Source organism: Micropterus salmoides, unplaced genomic scaffold (genome assembly GCF_014851395.1).
Source record: "Micropterus salmoides isolate LMB-PRFRI ecotype aquatic unplaced genomic scaffold, ASM1485139v1 Ms_hic_scaffold_1, whole genome shotgun sequence".
Lineage (NCBI taxonomy): Eukaryota > Metazoa > Chordata > Actinopteri > Centrarchiformes > Centrarchidae > Micropterus > Micropterus salmoides.
Genome location: NW_024040040.1, coordinates 25,811,722 through 25,818,725, shown reverse-complemented (window position 1 = coordinate 25,818,725; position 7,004 = coordinate 25,811,722). Strand labels below are relative to the sequence as shown.

General features: G+C 40.5%; 1 long non-coding RNA gene across 1 annotated transcript; it reads left to right on the top strand.

The window, feature by feature from the left end:
• The first annotated feature begins 4,205 nt into the window (after nucleotides 1-4,205).
• On the top strand, nucleotides 4,206-5,949 carry LOC119899677. Its single transcript, XR_005443890.1, has 3 exons — nucleotides 4,206-4,432; nucleotides 4,629-4,713; nucleotides 5,674-5,949. It is a non-coding gene; the product is annotated as an uncharacterized LOC119899677 (long non-coding RNA).
• Nucleotides 5,950-7,004: the final 1,055 nt, after the last annotated feature.

Genomic DNA, 7,004 nt, shown 5'->3' with positions numbered 1-7,004 from the left:
TACCTCTGCCCCCTCCACCTCCTTCCCCTCCATCTCTCTCTGTCATCTCCTCGTCTCTCCTACCCCTCCCGCAATCTCTCAATATTGTGTTTCTAATATCAACAGTGGCACTAATTAATGGAATTGTACGGAGAGAATAGAAGCAGATGGCTTCATTACATAAACAAATATAATCGCATCCAAAAAAGTGGCACATTCTGCAATGATCCCTGCATAATAAGGCAGCCTGCTAAACATAGTATACCATTACAGATACTACTAATAAGGGAGAAAAACAGGACTTGTTTATCAGTGTGAAAAACTCCTTCCAGGAAATGTATTTTCAGTCAAAATCCCTCCTCACTGGGCTGAGGGTGTTTTCAGACAAAAAAAGGGCAGATGTTTTAACATCTGGTGCCCAATTACAGTTTTATTGTCACACTTGATTGTCTCCACATTTTTGTGTAAAAATCTGATCCTTAGAATAAAATTTATGCGTTTGTATGTGTGTGGTCATGCCTAAGAAAAAATGATTCTCTAAAATTTGAGGGGGATCTAGTGTACACGTATTTTCAGTTGCTTCGGTCGAGAGCGCAGGGGATTCACCTCGCTCCCAAGAAATCTATATTTATCAAGTTGTGGCACAAACAAGCCCTCAGAAAGAGCACTGCATAAGAAGAGCCCCTTCATCACCGACTGCAACAGCAGCTCGTGTGATTCAGCTGGAAGACGATTTCACCCGGTCTGGCAGACATGTCCCCCAAAGCCTCTTCATAATTGGAGTGTCCTCTGATCTAATCTGAGATCTGGTGATGGCAGGTTTCCCCTCTGCCCTGCCATCAAAGGATTTGTTGGTGACGTTGGCCTGCATCATGGTGTACTGACAGCATACATTCTGAATGGACAAAGACTTTGTGCAGCGTCACTGTGCCACACTGCATTGGAACAAAATAACAATATCATCAGTTTTTATTGTCTTACGGCCAACACCTCATGCGAGTGAGTTCTGGGAGCAGTGTTCTTCAAACTGTGGTGCAAAAAAAAGATTTTTAGAGGCTGTGACATCAGCTATTAATGATGGGCTGTAGTGCATGATTGTTATACACCATAATGAAAATTCCCACACAGATGGAGGTGCAAACAAACAAACTCACAGTAATACAGGCAGATCATTTTATGTTTACGTCTTTTACAGGTGACAACCAATAACAGACAGACAGAAAAACTACTGTGGAACTGTAATTATTATTATAGTTATTATTACTTTTATTATAGTTATTTTTTCAAGATATGATCAAAGTTAAAACCAAATACAACAAACCGTTGTCTTTGAAGAATTTATTTAACAAAAGAGAATAAACAGAGAAATACTACTACACAAATCAGCTGGACCAGTGGTTTCTAAGACAGTCACTAACATCTGGCCCCGAGCAAAGGGATGCATCATCATTTACACAGTCTAGGTTTCTATGATTTGGGGAACAGAGATCCTCTCTCAGCCTTGAATGAACATTCCAGGAGAGGAGAGGAATAACAAGAGAGGGAAAGCACCAAAAACAATCTCACAGCTCTGACCTAAACCCTAGTAAATGTGGACAGACTAACATAAGAAGTATAGGAGAGTAAAGGTTAAGGATAAAACACAATACATAATAATAATAAAAGAACATACATAAAAGATTAAATGTAAGAGGACACAATTTTCTGCCATAAAAATCCTCCTTCTGGCCATATATGGACATCCAAATTGACAATAGAAAATTAGCCGTAGCCAATTTTGCAGAACATAGACATTAAGTTATGAATAAGCAGGCGATCAAACATATTTATATTTGTACTGATCCTGGATGAGAACCTTGGCTATCAAATATCATGTATAACATCATCACTATCATAACTGACCTATAGCGTGGTATCTATGTCTCCTAGATTAAATTGTGGGATAAAACAGGGACATCTACGAAAGCTACAAGTGTGAATGTTTCTTTGCAGGACTACTTTTGTGTCTGAGACCTTTGTTTTGAAAAACTGTTGCCTGGTTCAGAAAAAGCTTTTCCAAGTGTGTGCATTACTCACCAATCTAATGGTCCTGTCACCGGAAAGAAATTGATAAAAGAGTTTGGTCTTTATTCTTTTGGTGAATTAATTCCTTAAAATGAATTCAATTTCGGACAATCACATGTTAATATCTCAATATTTAACAGTCACAAGCTTTGACTTGTAATAAAAGTATCCACCATCTCCACATTTTTGTTAATTGTACACCCACATCAATAGAGACTTGATTCAAACCCGGCCGCGATTTGATTTCTTTCGTTAAACAAATTTGGGACTCCTCTGGGCACCGCGATGGCATCTTTATACACATTATGATCATTGGAGGAAAAGTCTGGGATGGAGTGTTTCTGCCTGTGAGGCTTTGTATGGCATGATTAGGACCTCCAATGCCAATACTACTCTCGCGCATGTACCATCTCTATCCTTCCGGCAAAGTTTGGTACAGCCGGCCACTCCCACAGGACCAGTACCAGTCAGTTGTCTACTGTGCAGTCCCAGGTGTGTGAGCACACACCAGGAAAATGCCCCTCCGACCAGCAGTGTGAACCTTGGAATGAGTCTCACCTCAATGAAAACATTTAAATTTGACGTCTGTGGCTACTGCGGTGTTTTGAGGAGTGGGTGTGGCAGTGCTTGCGTGGGCAAGGAGTGGATATTTAGCCTAAGTTTCTAACAGGGCCGTGTCGACTTTGTAGCCGCGTGTGAGCATGCGTTCCCAGGCCCCGACCGGGTCTGCCGGGTGTTGGAGAGTGGGAAAGGTTTAAATTTGGAAACTACATGTGAGCGTTCCATGCAGGCTGTGTAAGGCAGAGGCAACTGCCTAAAGCGTAGCTTCCTGTTCATGCATGCATATGTGACAGGGCCAGAAAATGCCTATGATTTTTACGTTGTGGTGTGTTTTTAGCGTGTTACTTGTGTGCTGTGTTTTTCTGCTTTTTAGTGTGTTAATTGGGTGCTGTGCTTTTTCTATCGCATTTGGAGTGATGTGTTTTAATGCATGTGTGTGATTTTAAGTTTTACAAATTGGCAAGACTGTCCCTGAATGCCACATACCTCTGCTGACGTGGTAACTAGACAATGAGCAACAGGTGCGGAGCTGGCGACAGACTGAACAGGACTCCTTTTAAGCGCAGCAAGGGCATAGTCAGAAAAAAGAGAGCAATAGAGAAAGTCGGCCAGCTCATCGAGAGCTGAGCAGGGGGCATCGAACAGGAGGACAGCAGCTACGAGAGACCTGTGGGGAAGTAATTGGTTGGACGGAGCCGGCACGGCCGCCGAGACGAAGCAACAGCGGGCAACCGTGGGAGCAGTCGCTACAGAGGCCTGCAAGGAGACGCCGGGCTGATTCGGACACAGCAGCAACACGAGTAGACGACCGCAGCAGCCAGTGTCTGCCAACGCGATTCCACTCAGGCCTGGGCGAACAGTACGACTGTCGCCCGAGGAAGCCAACGAACAGTGAGGACTGCAGAGCAGACGGAGCGACCTGTGGGACGGAGGAATCGCCAGAGGAACTGTTTGCCGTTGCTGGGAGCTGGCAAATTATGGAACATTTCTCTCCTATTTAGCTTTTTCTTAATTAAATTTTTGGCATCACATGGATTTTAGTTGGACTGTTTTAAATTTATAAACATTTTTTAATCGTAATAAATTGTTAACATTATTTTAGCTTGTGTGGGTTATTTCTGCTCCGCTCCAACCCCGATTTTAAAGAACCTGTGTGTCTGTGAGTCCTAGGGCTCAGGGTAGCTATCCCTAGGTGGCGTTGTCGGCGAGCCCTCTCAACATATATTTAGTTGCACCCTTTTAATTTATTCTTTTATCACTAACGATCCACACGTCCGACACATAGCAACACATAGCACAGAACTATTCAGCACTCTGTACCAGGCGTTCCCCTCCGGTGGGAAGCTCAGTGGTGTTACTGCTCGCTTTGATCTGTTAAGACTATGTGGTATCAGTGTGGTCGAGTTGGATGCAGGACGTTTGTCAAACACATACAGAATAAGAAACGCCATAATCACAGAAATACCAGTCAAACACAATACTGAACCCCTGAGACCTAGCCGCTCTACAGTGGCATAATAATGTCAAATATTAGGAGAAGATATGAGATCTGCGCGAGAGTAAATGAGATCCGCGTGCGCATATTACTTCTGTGCGAAGAATTTCTCTGCTCGCGCAAGCAGGATTGTAACCCGCAAGGCGAAAACTGTGCTTTTGCTCACTCGCGGTTAATCTTTTTGGCAGTAGGTGGGCGGATCCAGTCGGCATCATTTCACTACACATGATTGGTTAAGGTTCCTGTCCTCTGTGATTGGCCGTCATAAGAAGCAGCAGCAGTAACGTTCTTATGCCAGGACAGTAGGACAGCTGCACGGCAGACCATCAGGAGGTAAATTACGTAACGTTATGTCTTACAATGCATAATATTCTGTGCATATTGGGTGTAACACAGCTTATCATTTCCTTAGCTTGACATTCAGTTAAATATCTTACTAACTTACCTTACATGCATGTTGTAGACTTGACGTAAGCTAGCGCTAGCTGACTAGCATGTCTTTTTTTTGTTGTTTATGTCTGTATAACAGGCACAGTTACAAAACGCTGCCAGGCGGGTGGTTGCCTTGTTAAGGAGTGCCCTGGCTAATGAAGCTGAACCATCTTCACAAAACCGTAAGTGTGCTATAAACAATGTGTAAGATTATTTAGCAGTGTGTCATTCCATAAGAGACCGTTTTATTGTTTACAATGGCTGCACAGTAAGTAACAACAAAAAACAAAACATGACCACTGGTGTTTCACTGAAACCTTTACAAACCTTAACGTATTATTTTCAGGCCCTGTGACTGTATCATTCAGAAAATTTCTGTCATGGACCTGTTGTCTACCATTTAGTAAATTGACAACCTCTGCTTAACGTTAGTTGACTTAAGTTATGGATGTTTCATATTATATTTATACTATTCGAGATGGGGATAAAGACCTGGGTTCTATAAGGACTCCATTCCAAATTTCTCAAAACCTGACAGTAAGGTGCGAGCTTATACTGCTATCGAGGGTCACGTTAGGAGTTCTTCATTCTTTCTAAACGTTACTCACTATTGTGATGTCACATATTTAGCTTATACAGTGACTTTGCTGTTGTAAACTTTAATGTTGCTGTTCTAGAAACACATTCTAGTTGAATTTAAAATGTAATGAATTTAAAAACAACCAGGCAGCTTATATGCACCTTCATTATTTGTTTCTTAAGTCATGCCATTATCTCAATACTGAACAATGTTATCGCACATCAGTCCATCAATACAGTAACCGTAAAATAAAACGCTAACTGCAAGAAGTTTATTTTTACATTTTGAAACACTTTCATACTTAACAGGCTTGCTTCTTTTTGGTCCTGTTCCTACAGTAATTAATACAAAATATGGCTAGGTTTGGATCTGTTGTATGCAAAAAAAGTGTTCCCATGATCAGTGTGATGGAATGTCATTTTCATCCTGAGCTGGATGGTAATTGTAAAAACTCTTCAATTAACTTGAGGGTCTTCTTGAATTGGAACTTAAGATGTTTTAAAATGTTATGAGCGCTTCTTAAATACCCTGTTTTTCTTACACATTTCCATTAATTTCCCAGGCCTATTCAAATGTGGAAAAGACTTCAGGATGGACCTGGGAGACAGATGCAAACAGCAGATGAGTTTGAGAGCGATGGAGAAACACAAGGACTGTCATTTGCCTACTGGGCAGGCCCATCAACTCAACGGGGATATAGATTTAGGCTTCAAATTGAATTTGACTATCATTGTGGAGTGCACTATGGTAACATCACATGTGCATAATTTCTGTTTAAGATTAAAATACTCAGGTGCTCAAAGTGAGAAATAGAAATAAAAAGAAATGAAGTCTCTACTATGTCAGTTTCTTATTCTGATATGTTGAATAGTAAACCATAAAAGAAAAGCCACTTTCTAACAAACTTAAGGTACAAGTACCTCAAGTTTGCTTTAGTATTTCCTTTTTAATTATCCATATACTCCACTGCATCTTATCATGTATACACAAATCTTGATGTGTTGATTTTGAATGTTTGACTGAAGGATGAAGTATTCCCTTATGGTTTGAGAAAATTCTTACTCCTACTTAAAATTAAGCACTCTTAGATAAACATGTTCCCCAAGCTCATGAAAAAGTTTGCTTTGTAGAGCTACATGGTTCTCAAAGGACAGTGATACATCCTTTTGAATATGATGCATTGCTGTAGATTAAACTACCCAGCAGTATGAGCTCAAACATCTACAGCAGTAAAATGCAACATACACAAATGCAGCAGTCTTAAACCAGAATCAGATAATGGTTTCACACTGACAGGGAACATTTTAATGTACAATGAGTTTTGACTCATTTTTACTTCATACTCAATACTTACATTCATGTTTTTTTAATTTTAGTGTGATAGTACTTTTACTTAAGTAAATTATCTGAATAGTTCTGCCAATGATTACAGCTCATTGAAATCAAAACTCCATATCTTAGAATAATGTACAATACAGAAATATCGAGCGAAGAAGAGCCTTTAATCTCAGTCTGGTTCAGTACACAAAACCACAATCATGGGGAAGACTTCTGACTTGACAGTTATCCGGATGACACTCAGACACAGAAGCCACATAAGGTCATTGCTGAAAGGGCTGGCTGTTCAGAGTGCCGTATCAAAGCATATTCATAGTAAGCTGACTGGAACATTGGGCTCCTGAAAAATTAGGTTTTTTTTGAATGTCCACTTTCCCTCAATGTTGGAGACACTGGCTACTACATGCACTTAAGTGAAATAAATTCATGTTTTATTACTGGAAATAATAAAGTCACAGTTGAACAGTAATCAAGTTTTTCTCATGTTTGAATAATTTTAATATCAAAACACTGTATAAAGAACTGTACTTTCTTCCAATTTGGCAGCCTGTAACT